A 12,054-nucleotide genomic window follows, 5' to 3' on the forward strand; every position below is an offset into this window, starting at 1 on the left:
ACACTGAACCGACGATTTCATTGTGTTATCCACTATGACGCCTAGATCTCTTTCTTGGGTTGTAGCACCTAATATGGAACCTAACATTGTGTAACTATAGCATGGGTTATTTTTCCCTATATGCATCACCTTGCACTTATCCACATTAAATTTCATCTGCATTTTGATGCACATTTTTCCAGTCTCACAAGGTCTTCCTGTAATTCCTACAAGTGTTTGACCTCGATTGTTGTGCCTGTATGTCCAGGCCTTATGTTCCTACAAGTATTTCACCTCTGTCCTGGAATGCTGTGCTTGTTTGTCCAGGCATTATGTTCAGTCCTAATGGCTGAACCCTCGTGGCAAAGGGAAACCTCAGTCTCTGGCAATTAAAACTAGTACTCCTTCACAGCATGGATCCTTAAATAAAACAAAGAGTTTTCTTTAGTTTCAGGGCAGAGAAGAGAACTTCTTCCGTCTTGCTTATGAAGTCATGATCTGTTTGCAAATGATTAAATCCTAACAATGTGTACCATTATACAGTCTAGTGGCCAATTCATTCCAAGGAGCCCTTTCCTGCTCTTAGGAAAGGGAACTCTCCCCCCTTGTTGCAGCCTATCTCTTAGGACCTGTTGACCCATGTTTAACCACTGTTCACATGGCACCCTGCTCCGTGTCGCCACGCTTTGAAGGCTCGTGCTCCATCTAGGGGCCAACCCATTCCAAGGAAGCCCTTTCCTGCTCTTAGGAAAGGGAACTCTCCCCGGTGTTGCAGCCTATCTCTTAGGACCTGTTGACCCATGTTTAACTGCTGTTCACATGGCACCCTGCTCCGTGTCACCATGCTTTGAAGGCTCGTGCTCCACTCTAGGGGCTAACCCATTCCAAGGAAGCCCTTTCCTGCTCTTAGGAAAGGGAACTCTCCCCGGTGTTGCAGCCTATCTCTTAGGACCTGTTGACCCATGTTTAACCACTGTTCACATGGCACCCTGCTCCGTGTCGCCACGCTTTGAAGGCTCATGCTCCATCTAGGGGCCAACCCATTCCAAGGAAGCCCTTTCCTGCTCTTAGGAAAGGGAACTCTCCCCGGTGTTGCAGCCTATCTCTTAGGACCTGTTGACCCATGTTTAACCGCTGTTCACATGGCACCCTGCTCCGTGTCGCCACGCTTTGAAGGCTCGTGCTCCACTCTAGGGGCCAACCCATTCCAAAGAAGCCCTTTCCTGCTCTTAGGAAAGGGAACTCTCCCCAGTGTTGCAGCCTATCTCTTAGGACCTGTTGACCCATGTTTAACCGCTGTTCACATGGCACCCTGCTCCTTGTCGCCACGCTTTGAAGGCTCGTGCTCCACTCTAGGGGCTAACCCATTCCAAGGAAGCCCTTTCCTGCTCTTAGGAAAGGGAACTCTCCCCGGTGTTGCAGCCTATCTCTTAGGACCTGTTGACCCATGTTTAACCGCTGTTCACATGGCACCCTGCTCCGTGTCGCCACGCTTTGAAGGCTCGTGCGCCACTCTAGGGGCCAACCCATTCCAAGGAAGCCCTTTCCTGCTCATAGGAAAGGGAACTCTCCCAGGGTGTAGCCAGCCTGTATCTATCTACCCTCTGACCCATGTTGAACCGCTGTTTGTTCACATGGTAATCTCCTCCGCCTCGGCCTTGACAATTGTCGTATGTATATTCAAGTTTCATATCACCAAAATGCCAGGAAGAGTGCAGATGATAGCACATATCAAATCTTGATTCTTCTAAAGTATAATTCACCTGTATGTACTCTTTTCTATCTGTGTTGCTAGGTGCCAAGCACACTTTATTAGTACTTCTTCTTAGCTTCGGAATAGTAAAGTTCTTCAAAGCCTCTGTATCTACTAACACAACAGCTGGCATTTGGGATTTTACTTCACTTGATGAAGTCCTTATTATTAGTGTTTTACCTCTGGTCGTTTCTTCCATTTTGAAATCAGCCTCTTTCTATGCCAAGCAATACTCTTACTGCTTTCCAGCCTCCCTGTCTTTTGTCAAGGATATTCTCACATTACAGTCCCTGGGAATCCCGGGTGCAGCCAGCCTGTTTTTAAAAGACCAGCAAGAGCCCACTGGACCCCAATGGAAACCCCCCACTTTAGGGGCGAACCCATTCTAGGGAGCCCTTTCCTGCGCAAAGGAAAGGCAATTCTCCCTGGGTGTAGCCTGCCTGTTTCTACCCTCTGACCCATGTTGAACCGCTGTTCCATTTTGAAATCAGCCTCTTTGTATGCCAAGCAGTACTCTGACTGCTTTCCGGCCTACCTGTCTTTTGTCAAGGATATTCTCACACTAAAGTCCCTCTGGGTCCCTTGTGTAGCCTGCCTGTATCTGCCCTCTGTCCCATGTTGAACCGCTGTTCACATTCACCCTTCTCTGTCTCGGCCTTGAAAACTCTCGTTTGTATATCAGCTACATGCACCGGATTTTAAAAGACCAGCGAGAGCTCACTGGACACCAATGGAAACACCCCACTCTAAGGGCGAACCCATTCTAGGGAGCCTTTTCCTGCTCATAGGAAAGGGAACTCTCCCCAGGTGTAGCCTGCCTGTTTCTACCCTCTGACCCATGTTGAACCGCTGTTCACATTCACCCTCCTCTGTCTCGGCCTTGAAAACTCTTGTTTGTATATCAGCTACATGCACTGGATTTTAAAAGACCAGCGAGAGCTCACTGGACGCCAATGGAAACACCCCACTCTAGGGGCGAACCCATTCTAGGGAGCCCTTTCCTGCTCATAGGAAAGGGAACTCTCCCCGGGGCTCTTGTTTGAATATTTGCTACTACCACCAAAATCGGCACCCGCAGATGCTCCACTCCACCCAGGCATAGTTCATCATGTTTCAGGTCCTAGCACTCGTGTTAGACTCCCTGGTCCCTGTTTCAAGATGGGTCGGGTGCACAGTATGCACAGTTGACAGTCCCACCACATGCTGAGCCTCGTCTTGTCTTGCCTCCTTGTCTTTCCCTTAGCAAACCACAGGGAATTGACTACCTCGGCTCGGCCAGCCTGTCTTGCCCCTATCAACTTTCTGCCACTCTGCCTTGCTGCCAATCACCAGATGACTCACTCAACTCCTTGTGGTGTTATTGCCACTATCATGGTTCCTCAGTGTGTTGGTGCTAGTCTTTCTGCTTGCTATGTTCCCCCTTCATTGTGCTGTAGGATGTCAATGCCACTTGTTTTGCCGCTTTGCCTGCCGTGCTGCCTTCGAGGGTTCATGCATCTGTTATCGGTGCTCCCTATTGAAGCTGTGGTGTGTTTTTGACACTCTCGCTGCACTCTTGCCATTTCTGGTACCCCTTTGCACCTTTATTTATTTATTTATTTAGCATTTTTATATACCGCGGTTCATGTAACAGGTTACAAATCACCTCGGTTTACATTATAACAACCATTGCGTAAGAGTGCATTACAATGAACAGGGTGAAACAACTTGGATTAATATGTGGGTTTAAACATTGAGGTAGGAGGGGGGTTTAACTGGCGGACCGGGTGCTAAAATGAGAGGATAACCAGATGTCTAAGAGGAAGAACTGGTAGGGGGAAGTGTGGAGAGATAATATTCGCTTGTCTATGAAGAGCACGAGTTGATAGTGAAGAGGGTCTACTAGTTAGACCGAGGAAGTTCCATGGGTCATCAGAGTCAGTTGAAGGCTTGTCCAAACAGCCAAGTCTTTAATCTTTTTTTAAAGGTGTTTGGACATTTTTCGAGTCTCAGATCAGGAGGAAGTGAGTTCCAATGCATTGGTCCGGACGTGGAAAGTGCTCTCTTTGAAAATGAGGATTTCATGGGGTGGGCCTGTGGGTATCTCTGTAAGCTGCTCTCACAGGTCTGGAAGATATGTGATGTTGAAGTGGGATCTTGAGATCCAGTGGGGATATGTTGTGAATGGATTTATGAGTGATCATTAGAACTTTGTAAAGGATTCTGAATTTGATTGGGAGTCAGTGTAGGTTACGCAGGATGGGTGTAATGTGGTCATTTTTTTTGGTCTTAGTTAGAATCCTTGCAGAAGCATTTTGTAGTATCTGTAGAGGTTTGATGGAATTTGCTGGAAGGCCATGTAGAAGAGAGTTACAGTAGTTTATTTTTGAGAAAATGATTGCTTGAAGGACTGTCCGGAAGTCTTGGAATTGGAGGAGAGGTCTCAGACGTTTTAAGACTTGAAGTTTGAAGAAACACTCCTTTATGGTGCTGTTGATGAAACTTTTCCAGTTCAGATGCTTGTCCATGATGACTCCTAGGTTTCTGACTTGGGGAGAGAATGTTGGTTGAATAACAGGGAGTGAATTGAGCACTGATTGGTTTCCGTCTTGGTTGATGAGGAGAATCTCTGTCTTATTGTTGTTGAGGATCAGGTTGAGGTTTGTGAGGAGGTTGTTTATGGATCGGAGGCAAGTGTTCCAAAAATCAAGGGTTTTAGATAGTGATTCAGTAATTGGTATGAGAATTTGTACATCGTCCACGTATATGTAGTGTATTAGATTGAGTTTGGAGAGGAGTTGACAAAGCGGGAGCAGGTAGATGTTGAAGAGGGTTGGGGATAGAGAGGAACCTTGAGGGACTCCTACGGTAGGCAGACTGGGTGTGACTCCTTGTTATTGATTTTGACTTTGTAGTACCTGTTTTGAAGGAAAGACTTGAACCAGCTGAGCACAGTGCCTTTGATGCCAATGTCTGATAGACGATCTATGAGCGTAGTATGTTTCACCATATCAAAAGCCGCTGATAGGTCCAGGAGAATGAGCAGGCAGGGTTGTTTTTTTTCGAGATTCAGGAGAATGGTGTCAGTTAAAGAGATTAAGAGGGATTCTGTGTTTTACGGAATCTGAACTGTGAAGGGGAGAGGATTTTGTTGTTATCCAGGAATTCCGAGAGTTGTTTATTTACAGTTTTTTCAAGAATTTTTGCTAAGAGAGGCAAGTTGGCTATTACAGTGCCTTAGGCTATTCATGCCACTTTGGTGCCACTTTGCCACAGTCTAAGTACCTTGGAGCTCTTTTGTTGTTGTGATGATTGCTCCCCAGAAGTTTCATCAAAATTGATAATAAAACCCCAATTCTGCAGCCAAAAATAGGCTGGAAATCCTTCCCCCATTGACGTTAATGGGAACCGGAAAACGAATTCACATATCAACGTATCGGGGCGCCATACATCCGAATGCAACGGAAATCACCCCCGAAGAATATGTATCACGAATGCAACAAAAATTTTTGGCTGCACATCCCTAGTAGTAACCGCCATAACAAGCAAGCTACTCCCCGCTTTTTGTGAATGCAAATCCTTTTTCCACATTTCCTTTTGCCGTTGAAGCTTACAGCAATGTTGGAGTCGCATTAACCGTGTGTATGTTTATTGAATAAGGGTATTATCTCCAGGTAGTAGCCGTCATTCCCGTGAGCCACCCACTCTTCATTCACGTCCTCTAGATTTTTTGGATCCACAGTATTTATCCCACGCCCCTTTGAAGTCCTTCACAGTTCTGGTCTTCACCACTTCCTCCGGAAGGGCATTCCAGGCATCCACCACCCTCTCCGTGAAGAAATACTTCCTGACACTGGTTCTGAGTCTTCCACCCTGGAGCTTCAAATCGTGACCTCTGGTTCTGTTGATTTTTTTCCAACGGAAAAGGTTTGTCGTTGTCTTTAGATTATTAAAACCTTTCAAGTATCTGAAAGTCTGTATCATATCACCTCTGCTCCTCCTTTCCTCCAGGGTGTACATATTTAGATTCTTCAATCTCTCCTTATAAGTCATTTGATGAAGACCCTCCACCTTTATGGTCACCCTTCTCTGGACCGCCACCATCTTGTCTCAGTCTCTATGAAGATACGGTCTCCAGAACTGAACACAGTACTCCTGGTGAGACCTCACCAAGGACCTGTACAAGGGGATAATCACTTCCCTTTTCTTACTCGATATTCCTCTCTCTATGCAGCCCAGCATTCTTCTGCTTTAGCTATCGCCTTGTCACATTGTTTCGCCAACTTCAGATCATTAGATACCATCACCCCAAGGTCTCTCTTCTGCTCCATGCACATCAGCTTTTCTCCCACCATCGAATACAGTTCATTCAGATTTCCACTCCCCATATGCATGACTCTGTACTTCTTGGCATTGAATCTCAGCTGCCATATCTTCGACCACTCTTCCAGCTTCCTTAAATCCCATCTCATTCTCTCCACTCCTTCCAGCATGTCCACTCTGTTGCAGATCTTAGTGTCATCCGCAAAAAGGCAAATCTTACCTTCTATCCTGTCCGCAATGTCGCTCACAAAGATATTGAACAGGACCAGTCCCAACACCGATCCTTGCGGTACACCGTTTAAAACCGCTCTCTCTTCAGAGAGAGTTCCATTTTCCATCACACATTGTCTTCTGTCCGTCAACCAGTTTGCAATCCAGGCCACCACCTTGGCACTCACTGCTAAGCTTCTCATTTTATTCACCAGTCTCCTGTGCGGGACCGTATCAAAAGCTTTGCTCAAATCCAAGTAGATGACATTGAGTGTTCTTCCTTGATCCAATTCCTTGGTTACCCAGTCAAAAAAGTCAATCAGATTTGTCTGAAAGGATCTTCCCCTGGTGAATCCATGCTGTCTCTGGTCCAGCAATTCTCCCGACTGTAGATAGTTCACTATTCTCTCTTTCAACAGTGACTCCATTACTTTTCCCTCCACCGAAGTGAGTCTAACAGGTCTGTAGTTACCAGCCTCTTCTCTGTTCCCACTCTTGTGAAGCGGGACCACCACCACTCTTCTCCAGTCACTCGGCACCACTCCCATTTCTAGGGATCTATTGAACAGGTCACACAGCGGACCCGCCAGCACATCTCTGAGCTCCCTCAGTATCCTGGGATGAAACTCATTAGGCCCCATGGCTTTGTCCACTTTCAGTTTCCCCAGCTCTTCCCATACATTCTCTACTGTAAATGGAGTTACATCTTCTCCACTCCCCTCCAGTTTCTTGTTAACTAGCGACGGTCCTTCTCCAGGGTCCTCTTTAGTGAACACAGAACTCTGCCATTTCTTCATCTCTCTCCACACATTGATCCTTTCCACCTTTCAATTTCACTATACTACTTTGAACTTTTCTCTTTTCACTGATATATCTGAAAAATGTTTTGTCACCTCTCTTTACCTCCTTGGCAATCCTCTCTTCCGCTTGACTTTTTTGCTGTCTTGATTAATTTCTTCATCTTCCTCAGTTCTACCAGATATTCTTCTTTGTGCTCCTTCCTTTGGGATCTTTTATATTTCTTGAACGCTGTTCTTTTGGCCTTTATTTTGTCAGCCACCTCCTTTTTTTCTTTTTTTTACTTTTCTAACATATAGATTAGTTGCCTTGGTAACTGCTCCTTTTAGATTGGTCCACTGTTGATCCACATCTCTCTCGTTCTCCCAGCCTTTTAGTTATTCCTCCAGGTACTTCCCCATTTCATCAAAGTCCGTGTTTTTGAACTGCAAAACTTGGGTCTTTGTGCTTCTTTTCCGTATCCTTTTTGTGATATTAAACCATACTGTTTGATGATCACTGGTGCTGAGGTGGGTGCCCACCTGGACATCAGAGACATTATCTCCATTAGTGAGCACTAATTCAAGTATAGCTCCTTCTCTCGTGGGTTCCATTACCATTTGTTTGAACAAAGCTACTTGCAGGGCATCCACTATTTCTCTACTATTATTAGATTCTTCAGATGGTTTTCTCCGGTCTACATCTGGCATATTAAAGTCTCCAACGATCACCACGTCTCCCTTCTTTCCTATCTTTTGGATGTCTTCAACCAGATCTCTGTCCAGCTCTTCCTTTTGGTTTGGAGGCCTGTAAACCCCTCCAATAAAAATGGATGCCCCATCTTTTTTTAGGTCGGCCCATAGTTGAAGACTGTTCTGAAGTCGTAGGGGGATAGGAAAGGTTTTAGATGTTGTAGGGTTAGGAGTTTGTGATATCCGTCTTTGATTTTAGAGGTGATGTGGTTCTTGAAGGATAGTTCTTTGTCAATTATGACTCCTAGGTTGCGGGCATGAATTACAGGTGATATTGCAGATTTTTGGTTAGTTAAGTTGAGAGGTGGTAATTGTGGAGTGTTGTTCTTTCTGTCTAGTATGATTATTTCTGTCTTATCGAAGTTTAGGATGAGTTTCATGTTGGTTAGTAGTTGTTTTATTTTGGTGAGGTACATATTTTACAGCTTATACAAATGCAGCGGCCCATGTGTTGTTAGGTTTATCTAGATGGGATCACATCACTAGCTTTACACATGTTACATTGGCCCCAAATCAAATGGAGATCAAAATTTAAGCTTTTGGTATTAATCCATAAGCTTTTAAACGCTGAACATTCATGTTCCATAAAATATAAAGTAAAGTGGTACATTCCATATCAGCCATTAAGATCTTCTGGAGTACTTTTGTTACAGGTTCCATCTGCACAAGATTATCAATTTGCACAGACTCTTGTTGGGGCATTCTCCTACGCCACCCCAGCTTTGTGGAATACACTACCACTGAAGAATAGGAAAGAAGAGATGGATTTAAAAACTTTTAGAAAACATCTTAAAAGATTGGTTTACAAGGAAGCATTTAAGTGATGGACCAGTTGTTACTTGCTTTAAGATCTGTGTTATTAAGATTTTTGTTATTTATCTGGTGGTCATTTTTTTAATTTGTGAATTTTAATTTATGTTTTATTTTTATAATTTGATTGTATTTTATGAATGTTTTTATTATGATCTGCACTGGGCAAATTTTGCTCTGGAAGTAGCGGATTATAAGATTCTTAAATAAATAAATAGGACTGAGGAGACAATATTGTATTATGACACAACTATGTCAAAAGTGGAATACCTTTGCTTGAAACCTGCTGCACAACATAGGAGAAACAGAGAAATAAAATGCATTCTGCAGCTGGGTATATCATTCACAGAGTCTCTATGCAATTTCTTTTCCATCAAAGTATATTGACCTTTCAGAAAACACGATATGGTCGAATAATTTCAGCATAGCAGATTATGGTGGCACTCAAGAGACAGAAATGATTAAACCCTTGATATCCAAGTGTCAAGGTCAAAATCGTCAAAACTGATTCATTAAATTTTGTAATGTCTTCTCAATCCTTATTAAAGTGCACTCAAGGATTGAGAATCTCCTGTGATGATGACATGCAACATGCGCTCTGATGGCTGCTGACAGGCAGAAACGTGTTCTCTAATCTTCAGTCACACAAACAATGGATAACCATTTGTAATTGAGTTTAAATTGATTTCAGGTGGCTTCAGAGAAAACCAATTTCTACAGTAGATTAACCTTTTAATTAAACTAGATTAAGTATACTAACGGGTAGAAATTGCACTAAGGCAGAAAATCACATTTCATTGACACTCTTTTTAGATAAAATACTGTTCCATGCCCAAGTAACTACTCAGACATTTATATGTGTTAGTGCTTTATTTAAATGCATACTCTATTGAAGCTCTATAATTACTGTTTTTTTTATAAGATGCTTCTTTTCCATGTACGTGCTTAGTGAATTATGATGTTGAGTTGATATCAATATGAATGACTTTTTATGGCTAAGGTTCCTGGAGGTGAAGCACTCTTTCCAGGAGTATATTCATAATTCACCTTTGAAGCTATTCCCGTTTTAAGCAACTATTGTGTGTCATACTTTCTAAGCTTCAATAACTTACCGGTAGTAGAGAATACATATTTAGTCCTATATATATATATAATACATGTTGCTATGGTCATGAATTAAGGTAAATCTATTAATGCTACAAATCTTATACCAATTATGAAATTCATTTGATTCTACCTGAGAAACATTTTGTAGAGCATGCCATTAAAGTAATAATTACAGACAAGAATGTACTGCTGGTGTGGCTTACATAGCTTTTTCAGTAGTATGATATTATCCGATAAACTCAAAGTAACAAATGAGTAAGACAGGGTAATGGTGAGAGCTGTAGGAATGCTAGGGTGCATAGGGAACACTGGTATAACAAAGATTCAGGAAACTATAGACTGGTGAGCCTGACTTCAGTACCAGGAAAAATCATGGAAACTATTCTAAAGAATAAAATCACAGAACATTTAGATAGACATGGTTTAATGAGACACAGCCAGCATTGATTTACCAAGGGAAGTCTTGCCTCACAAATTTTTTGAAGTGGTTAATTAATATGTGGATAAAGGTGAACCGGTAGATGTAGTGTATCTGGATTTTCTAAAGGCATTTGACAAAGTCTCCCATGAGAGGCATCTAAGAAAATTAAAAAGTCATGGGCTAGGAGGCGATGTCCTTTTGTGGACTGCAAACTGATTAAAAGACAGGAAACAGAGAATAGGATTAAATGGTCAGTTTTCTTAGAGGAGAGAGTAAAAAGGTGGACTGATACTTTTTAATATATTTATAAATGATCTGGAAAGGGGAACAATGAGTGAGATGATCAAATTTGCAGATGACACAAAATTATTCAGAGTAGTTAAATCACAAGCAGATAGGGTAAATTGCAGGACGACTTAGCAAAATTGGAAGATTGGGTGTCCAAATAGCAAATGAAATTTAACGTGGACATGTGCAAGGTGATTCTTATAGGGAAAAATAACCCATGCTGTAGTTACACAATGTTAGGTTTCTTGTTAGGAGTTACCACTCAGGAAAAAGATCTAGGCGTCATAGTGGGACAGTACATTGAAATTGTTGGCTCAGTGTGCCACAATGCTCTAAAAAGCAAATAGAATGTTAGGAATATTTAGGAAGGGAATGGTGAATAAAACGGAGAATGTCATAATGCCTCTGTATTGTTCCATGGTGAGACTGCACCTTGAGTACTGTGTTCAGTTCTGGTTGCTGCATTTCAAAAAAGATATAGATTAATTTGAGAAGGTTCAGAGAAGGGCACCCAAAATGGTAAAGGGAATGGAATGGCTCCCCTATGAGGAAAGGTTAGTCATTAGGGCTGTTCAGTTTGGAGAAGAGACGGCTGAGGGAGGATTAGAACAGGTAAATGTGAAGATGGAGGATTAGAACAGGTAAATGTGAATCGGTTGTTTACTCTTTCAGATAATAGAAGGACTAGGGGGCACTCCATGAAGTTAGCAAGTAGCTCATTTAAAACAAATCAGAGAAAATTCTTAACTTAACGCACAATTAAACTCTAGAATTAATTGCCAGAGGCTGTGGTTAAAGAAGTTAACTTAGCTAGTTTAAAAAGTTTGGATTAGTTCTTGGAGGAGAAATCCATAAACTGATATTAGTCAAGTTGATTTAGGGAATAGCCACTGCTTATTACCGGCATTAGTAGCATGGGATCTATTTAGTGTTTGGGTACTTACCAGGTACTTGTAGCCTGGATTGGCCAGTGTTGGAAACAGGATGCTGGGCTTGATGGACCCTCGGTCTGACCAATATGGCAACTTCTTATGTTCTTATGTTCTCTGTACAGATCATTGCTGAGACTTTTAATGTGTGTGTGTGTGTGTGTGTGTATATGTGTATACACACAAAGTGAAGAGGGAGAAAGGGAAATGATTGAGATATTCAAATACATCAAAGATATAAATAATACACTAGACACAAGCATTTTCCAGGAAATTTTAGAACAGGGGCGAGCAAAGTTTTTGAGCCAGTTCATCCTTTCCAAATGCAATTGGTTGGGGCCTCCCAAAATTGATTACTATATTTTATATATAGTATACATATACATTTATATACATATACATATAAATATGAGTATATGTGTATCTTTCTCTGTGTGAAAAAAAAAATATATATATATACACACACACATACATACATACATACTGTTACACGTGCCGGCACCGGTAGACCCGTGGCTCGGCCCCCTCACCTCATCATACCCAGACAGACAAAAAAAGACACAGATTATTTATACCCAGTTACCCCACACCCAGACCAACAGAGAGTGAAACAGATAGCCAGACAGACACAGAGACCCTCAGATGTACGACAGAGAGACAGAAACCCAGCACCCTGACAGGAACAAATACACAGATATACTAAGTCTAGACAGAAGACAGAAACAC

The sequence above is a fragment of the Rhinatrema bivittatum genome, chromosome 5, assembly GCF_901001135.1.
Source record: "Rhinatrema bivittatum chromosome 5, aRhiBiv1.1, whole genome shotgun sequence".
In the NCBI taxonomy this organism is placed as follows: Eukaryota; Metazoa; Chordata; class Amphibia; order Gymnophiona; family Rhinatrematidae; genus Rhinatrema; species Rhinatrema bivittatum.